Source organism: Stegodyphus dumicola, chromosome X1, assembly GCF_044657685.1.
Source record: "Stegodyphus dumicola isolate Sdum_Otavi_A_Nest chromosome X1, ASM4465768v1".
Lineage (NCBI taxonomy): Eukaryota > Metazoa > Arthropoda > Arachnida > Araneae > Eresidae > Stegodyphus > Stegodyphus dumicola.
In genome coordinates, this window is record NC_140780.1 from 240661780 (window position 1) to 240670674 (window position 8895).

The window sequence follows — 8895 nt, forward strand, 5'->3', positions numbered from 1 at the left end:
TAAGCAGCAAATTATTTTTCAAGATGCAACTATGAAATTAATGAATAGGGCTTTTTGCAATCAGTCTAACGAAAAACCAACTCAGCAGGAAGGTGATTTATATGCAGATATCAGTACAATGAAGTCAAAGGACACGTAAAGTGTCAGCGCAAGCAGTACAAGGCAACTTAAAAAGGAGAACGGAAGGCGCATTTCCAGGCATTCTTCTGCAAGTGAAAGTGAGATTGTGCATGCAGTACGGCTACAATAAAATATCAGGACACTTTTACACGCAGCAGAATGATTGCCAAGCTTGAGGAAGGGCATAGCTGATATCCTGTCGCTCAAGAGTTTGAAATTGATAAAAGTGTTGTTTTCACAAGCTTAAAAAGCCTTCCAAACGACAAGTAAGGAAGGCTGATGGTGATCGGCTAAGGAAAACAACGGTGACTGATAACCAATATATCGCTTTGCAGTTCAAAAGAGCTCGAAATCAGACAGCGCGCAACATTGCTCCGCATTTGAGCACGGCAACTGGACTACAGGTGTCCCGCTTCACTGTGGCCAGAAGACTTCATGAAGGTGTCCTATTCGTCTGCCTTTCCTAAATGCTGCATATCATTGACAGTAGCTCATCCGTGGCATTGTTTGCAGTGGTGTAGAGAAATCAAACACTGAACACCTCATCAATGGAGTAACGTTCTCTCTACGACGAGAGTCGTTTCAGTCTGACTAACTATTCTTGGTCCCTGTTGGCATCGGGAGAGGTAGGGACACGCTTTCATCCCATTAACATCCGGGAAAGACATCGTTGAGTGGTCCTGGCGGGCTTGAATGGGAAGGCATTATGATGAACGGACACACGGAGCTCCACATTTCCGACAGAAGTTCATTTACCGCAAATCATGACTATGACGAAGTTATTCTCTTTCCTCCGCGTATGGCCCCCGCGATTTCCACGGGATATGAAATCCATCTTATAATACGGTTCGCGTGAAAGTAGCGTGCGTAATTCATTTCTCTTATTTTCAATACGGAATCCGCTTTTTCCCCGTGCAGGCTTAGAATGTTTTAATATTCATATTTCATGTTTCATTTTGCACCTAAATGTCGCTACAGATTTATATCATTCTGAAGGAGTACTATTGCTTCTTCTCAGCCGAACACAATCGACGCTGTTGCTTCTTTCATCGCGGAATGATTAAGAAAATAGTAAATATGCTTAGTTCTTTTCATGATGCGTCATCTGTATCAGTTTATTCAGGGACGGCAAAAGAAAAACTAAAGCCAAAGGTGATTTATAATTATAACTTTACAATGAGTGGTTTCGACAGCTGAGATCAGGAGATGTCGTAAGAGATAGAGGCAACTTTCACTAAACTGATTCACCTACGCAAAGATGCAACTTTCCCAAATACCAGCTACAGTCCATTCCAGTTCGAACGTCCCTCCACGTCTATTCATAACCATCCAGCTCTCAGAGAAAGCGGAATCCACATGAAAATTGACAAGCAACAGACTCACACCTCGACACACGCACCACAGATTGGGGACTAGATCTACACAGACGGATCAAAGCAGGAGAATGGTGTAGGCAGTGCTTTTGTGCACTTTGAGAATGGTAATACTGTACACGACTGGCAAAGGCAACTTTGCACTCACAATAGCATCTTCCAGGCTGAAGTACTGGGAATCACGGCAGCAGTGCAACATCTCATAGATTACCACATCCCACGAGAAATATCTATATCGATAGCCTTTGAACTTTACTTACACTTGAGAACCATCATCATGTCTCGCCGCTCATACTCAGTCTCCAATATCTCCTTATGCAACACCGTCATTACCATCTAAATCTAGTCTGGGTTAAAGCCCATGCGAATAATGAGGGCAACGAAGCTGCTAACACGTTGGCCAAAGATGCAATTTCCAACCCGACAGCTCAACCCATCACCGTACCTGCGCCCTCTCTCATCTAAAGGGCCTCCTACGAGAGCAAGAATGCACCAATGGCAACAAGTGTGGACCGAATGCGAGACAGGCAGACAGACTTTCACCCACCTCCCGAAATTTTCCACCGACCGACTCTTTGCCGTAGCACCTCTCATCTACTTCATCACGGGTCACGGCTAGTTCCCAAGTTATTACAATCGCCATGGCATCTCAAATACCGATATCTGTGTCTGTGGATCAGAAGGGTCACCAGACTATTACGTATTTGAATGTCCTTTGATGGCTGCACACCATCTCCCGTTACCTACAAATAATAGGAACACCTATAACTGGTTCCTTATAACGCATAAAGGAGCGGTTAATTCAATCTCCAGCATCATGAATACCATCGCGGCATTGGGCACAGACCTTTGCCTACCGTGCTAAAGTGACGCTCTGGTGTACTGACGATAAGCTCTAAGACTGGTCCAATGGATTTTACAATATCTGGGCTTCACCACAACTGTGTGTTTAAGCTCCCATGCCCACTAATCTAAAGTGGCAATACAAACAATTCGCAAGTACATGACATCTCCTTAGTGAGATGTGTTATGCCTCCTTAATGATATATGTGTAATTCCTTCAACAGCATGCGAACAAGCATCTTCTTATGCAGTGTCAGTGAAGGCTTGTGTGCCTCACGGTGCACTAATTGCTGGGGCACTGCCCAATAATTAGTGCTACAACATCCTCGTGCTATTTTAATCAGTGTTTTTTATCTATGTTCTTAGTGACCCTACAATAATAAACGACTTAGCAATCTAATTGCACACTTCTGCACACATGAGTATTTATGAACTCATCATTCATTATTCAAGATGTACCTGTATTTATATACAACAGAACTGCCCTACACTAAACTTGTGCTCCAGCTTTCATGTGACTTCATGTACTCCATTTTTAATATTTATACACAAGACATTCCTAAAGACTCTTCTGTTCATCTTGCACGCTTTGCCGACGACACCGCCATACTTACTAAAGATTGCACAGATATCGCCATAAGAAACCAACTCCAAAACTATCTCATAAAACTGGAAAAATGGCTGACCCTTTGGAGGATCAAAATTAACACTGATAAAACTAAGGCAATAATTTTCCGTAAAGGAAACATGAAATACTAAACTCCAATCCCTGAAATATTTGACGAAGAAATAGACTGGATTAATGAAACCAAATACCTTAGAGTCACCCTTGACCAAAAACTTACGTTCAGAACCCACGTCCGGTCCGTAGTACAAAAATTTAAAATCACCACAGCTACTATGCGACCTCTTCTTGGTAGAAAAAGCAACTTATCTACTACAAACAAATTAATTCTATATCGCTCCTTACTTCGCCCAGCCCTCCTTTATGCAGCACCGATCTGGGGACATGCAGCTAAAACCAATATTAAACAATTACACATTCTACAAAATAAAATTCTACGAGAAATTATCAATGCTCCTTGGTATTCCAAACATCTATATTCGCAGAGACCTTCCAATCGAAATTATTCAAGAGTATATATATTAAACGATTAGCGGTCAACTTCTTTTATTCAGTACAAACCTACAGTAATAGCCTTATTAGCACTCTTAGACACTCCCCGCATCCCAGAGAAAAACATCGGTACCCAAGTGACATCCTATCCACATAAGAATTACAACCTTAATTGACTCATTCACGCTAAACTGACTCTGCGGTTACAAATTATAACGACACTGGACTTGCCACCCTCCTTTTTTTCACCGCCGCTAGTGCGGACCTCACTCTCTTTTTCCGCCTCCCACACTTCCTTCCACCCTACTCTTTCTCCTCCTACCCGATCCTTATCAGAAGTCGAGTAAAAAGATGTTTCTACGTCTTGACACTCGAGAATAAAATACGATCTGTTTGTGTGTACTACATTTGTCTTTTTGTGTCTTAAGTGACTATATGTGTATGTACCTGCTTTATGTGCTCTCTGTTGTGCATTTTACGCATTGTGTTTTGTGTATTGTTTGCCTATGTGTTTTTGTGTCTTTTTATGTGTACGTTTTATTGTATTTTTAGTTTAACTACCTACAATCTGTAACACCACAGCTTGCCTCTTCAATCTGTAATACAATCCTACAAATGCCCTTGTAAGGCCATGTACCTCCCTTTGACAACCTCAATAATGTCCTGGTGCAGCCTCGTGTGATTCCAGGGAGCTTTTGCTGTAGTTAGAGGAGGGCGTAGAACACATGCCTGTTTACCTCTGTTAGACATCAGGCGTTCCAGTCCTCTGTAACCTACCTACCTACCCAATACATGCCCTAGTATCAGTTGCCATCGGAGAGTCTTCCCATCATCCGATTCGATTTTTCGGTACAAAACGTCGTTTCGTATCTGGAGTGAGTCCCAGAATGCCCAATATTGTTTTGTTATAGGACTATAGATCGAAATGTCCTGCGAAGTAGGTTTTCTGTTTGATGACTTTATTAAATCAATTATGAGTTTAATGTCACGTCTTCCAGCTGGTCTTTCCTGATTTCATCATCACTCCACGGGTCTCGATCAGCCGATATTGACGTTATAATTTGTCTTGCGACCGGACTCAGCAGCTTGCATTTCGCTTCGACCCTGGAACAATATCTGCAGCTTTCTGGAGAGGGCGTCCGTGTTCCCCTTTCGGTGACGGATAAAGTGATGTCATATTCCTGGAGTGTCTGTATCCACCTGGCTATTTGAACCACGGGATTCTTGAAATTCAAAAGGCAATGATGCATGAGCCGTTCGGAGCAGAAATTTTCTGCCGTACAAATAATGATGGAAATTCTCTACGGCTTTGACTAGCGAGCAACTCCTTCCTGGTGACAGAGTAACTCCTCTCCTGTTTTGATAGGCACTTGCTCCAGTAGGCTATGACACGTTCTTTTCCGTTTATTTCTTGGGACAAAACAGCACCGACACTTTCATTCCTTACATCCGTGTCGAGAATAAATGTTTGTTGAGCTGAGGATACGCCAGGATTGGAGCGGGTGTTAGAGCTTCCTTCAAGTTGTTAAATGCAGCCTCACATTCTTTTGTCCACAAGAACTTTTGCTTGCTCTCTATGAGCTTGTGAAGAGGTCTTACGATGGAAGAAAAGTCCTTCACGAATCTCCTGTAGTAAGTCCAAAGCCCTACGATGCTTCTCAGCTGATAAACATTTTCGGGACGTTTCAAGTCTTCAACGGATGACACCTTTTCAGGGTCCATGCACACACCTTCAGCAGAGATGACATGTCCGATGTAAGTCACTTCCTGTCTGAATAATTTGCATTTAGCTGGACTCAACTTTAGATTGGCTTCTTTTAGTTTCTGAAGCACCTTTCTAAGATTATCTAGATGTTCTTCAAAACTCTTCCCGACGATGATGATGTCATCCAGGTATATCAGACAGGCTTCGTAGAAAAGACCTTTCAAAACAGTCTCCATGGGGCGTTCGAATGTTGTCACCGCATTACAAACGGCATCACCTTGAACTGCCAATGTCCTTGTCCGGTAGTAAATGCCGTCTTTTCTCGGTCATCAGGATGTATCTCTACTTGCCAATGTCCACTCTTTAGATATAGCGTCGAAAACCACTTGCTTCCAGAAAGTAGTAGATATAAGTAGAGATACAAAATCCTTAACAATATTTTCTTCATTTTTGTTAATAGGGCAAGTACGAGAGAGTAATTTGTCAGGTTATTGACATCATCGACTGACAAATAAATAACTCAGCTTCGTGCCTTTTTAAAAATGCTTAAAATATTAAAAGTTATGTTTAAATTCTAGTCAATCTTACATTTGCAAACAACTTTGTGTCAATGATGGGAATTATCCCTGAACAAATCCTCTCGAGATCGAAAGAAAAAGATGTTAGATGTGAAATAGCTGATGATTTTTGTAATGTAGAAGAATTATTCTATGTTTTACAGAATAGCAGTACATAATAATTATCATGCAAAAATTTGGTAAATGCAAGTCCCAGTGCGCAATATTAAAGAAAATATGAGTACAATTATAGAAAAATTTACATAAACAGTACTAGTTAGAAGTAACAGTAACACACAATACAAAAACATGCCATACAGAAGGTAACCGAGGCCTAGTTGAACTTAATCAATAGTGTCGCTAAGAATGCCCGTAGCCGTTATGATGTTACACATTGTTAGTTGAAATAAAAATTTCTTCGAACATTGAAAACAGTACAAATAGTTTACCAATAGTATGTTCTGCGCTTTGCAGTTCAGGCATTTTTTCTGAAATCTTTTTAGAACACTCATAACAGAGAAGCCTTTAAATATATCACACACCTCTTTAAAAACTTTATAAATATCAGTAAATGCATTGAAGGAATAGTCAGACCACTATTGAGCGAAATAGCCAGACTTACGGGTTTATCCGATCTGCCTTTAGTTTGATTTGCATAGCTTACACCAGGGATACATTAGCAGTGTTTATAACATTTTTTGTAGTTGGTCGGAACTGAATATTAGTATCACTAAAGGCTTTAGAATAATTGTTATCATTAACATTTTTCAGATTAGGATTTTTATACAATTTAGGAAATTTGGGACATCCACGGTAATTCGCGGTATGTCCCGACTGACGGTAATTACAACACATAACATTTTCTAATCGCTTCGCAGAGCAATTTTGAGTTTTATGCGACACCGCGCACTTGACGCAGCGGGGCTTAAATTTACACTGATCAGATGAGTGGTGGAAGTGTTGGCAGTTATGACACTGCACAACACTTCCACTTTATATCTATACACAGAAACTTTTATTTTTAGTTTAACTACCTACAATCTGTAACACCACAGCTTGCCTCTTCAATCTGTAATACAATCCTACAAATGCCCTTGTAAGGCCATGTACGTCCCTTTGACAACCTCAATAATCTCCTGGTGCAGCCTCGTGTGGCTCCAGGGAGCTTTCGCTGTAGTTAGAGGAGGGCGTGAAACACATGCCTGTTTACCTTTGTTAGACATCAGGCGCTCCAGTCCTCCGTAACCTACCTACCTACCTACCTACCCAATACCTGCCCTAGTATCAGTTGCCATCGGAGAGTCTTCCCATCATCCGATTCGAATTTCCGGTACAAAACGTCGTTTCGTATGTGGAGTGAGTCCCAGAATGCCCAATATTGTTTTGTTATAGGACTATAGATCGAAATGTCCTGTGAAGTAGGTTTTCTGTTTGATGACTTTATTAAGTAAATTATGAGTTTAATGCCACGTCTTCCAGCTGGTCTTTCCTGACTTCATCATCACTCCACGGGTCACGATCAGCCGAATGACATGAAAGCCCATTAGGTAATTTAAGTCGTAAATTTTATCAACACCTGGAACATTTTCAATTTGCAATCGGAACAGTGGCATGGCTGCCTTTGAATGCATCCTGTGCATTTGCGTAACCTTACGTCATAATAGTCATAATACAGGGAAGACCCAATCCTCCTAGTCCTGGACCATATGATTATAAAGGGTCGACCCCCTCAAGACCACAAAAGGAAAGGAGAGAGAAAAAGAAGCTAATTAACTAAAAATAATTGGAGGTTAATTAACGAACTAAAAATAAGGAAGAGACATACAAACAACGAAGCACAACACCAAACATTCGAAATCCAAAAACAATTAAAAACCCAACGGGCAAACAGAGTGGCGGAAACTCTCAAGAAACATTCATTCACATGAACTTTCGGAACAGGCACAGGCGGTCCAAAGCCATCGAGGAATTCCCAATTTAAATAACCTGCAGAAGGTCAAACCGAATTCCCTACAGTATTACTTTAATAGCATTTTATTTGTATAATCATAATTCTATTTAAACTATTAATTTATTTTTAAAATTTACTTTAATAGTCCTACCACTATCTGAATTCAAATGTATTAATTATCTTTAATAATCATAGAAAAGAAGCTCCAGGACTGCCAATAACCAAAACTGGAAAAATTTAAGATTGCCATGTATCATATTAAAACTTTAGTAATTATTCCATTAAGAACAGAATATAGGAAAAATTTTAAAATTTTAAAATTTCAGAACGTTAAAATCAAAAACTACAATTAAAAATTTAAGAAAAAATATAAAAGTTCCATAAAATTTAAAATTTAAAAATCAAAATCCTAAAACTCAAAACCACCATTAATTTCGATAATTTAAATCTGGTAATCCATCAGGATTCTCAACATTTGCAAAGCCATATCTATATAACAATTAACTGTATTTCCTCGAAATATTGTATGTATAAAACATCTACAATGCATTAAATAAAACAGTACACAGAAAAATTTCAAATATTCGTAGTAAACCTATAAATACTCATAACTGAGAATATAACACATAATAATCAAGATAAATATACACAATACTAAAAAAATATTCCAAATTCAACTCTATTAGAATTAATCAAATCCATTGCACATTTAGAATATGTTTTTAAGATTTCCAAGTTCCATGACTTATCTCCCAAACATTTCTTTCTCAAATTTTCCAATAAGGAACAATGATTCAAGAAGTGATCTTCGTTACCAACTTGATGGCAATGACCACACAAGTCTAAATTTTGTAAATTAAATCTCGAGAGGTACGCGGGAAATCTTCCATGCCCAATTAAATACTGGTTTAAATTAATATTACTAATTGGTCGCATAACCATTTTGAATTTTAATAGACTTCAAAAGACCCACGCACCTCTCTGATTCATTCCATCTAGTATTCCAAATATCATTATAAAAATTTTTCATGTTTCTAATTGTATAACTTCTCGAACCAGAAATTTCTATTTTATATTCACAATCATCATTAGTAGTCGCCTCTTTAGCCAGCACGTTGGCCCTTTCATTTCCAACAAAGCCAACATGGGCTTTTATCCAGTGTAAATGAATGCACATATTCTGCATCAAAAATTTCAATATACATTTAATATCAAATATTAATAAATTA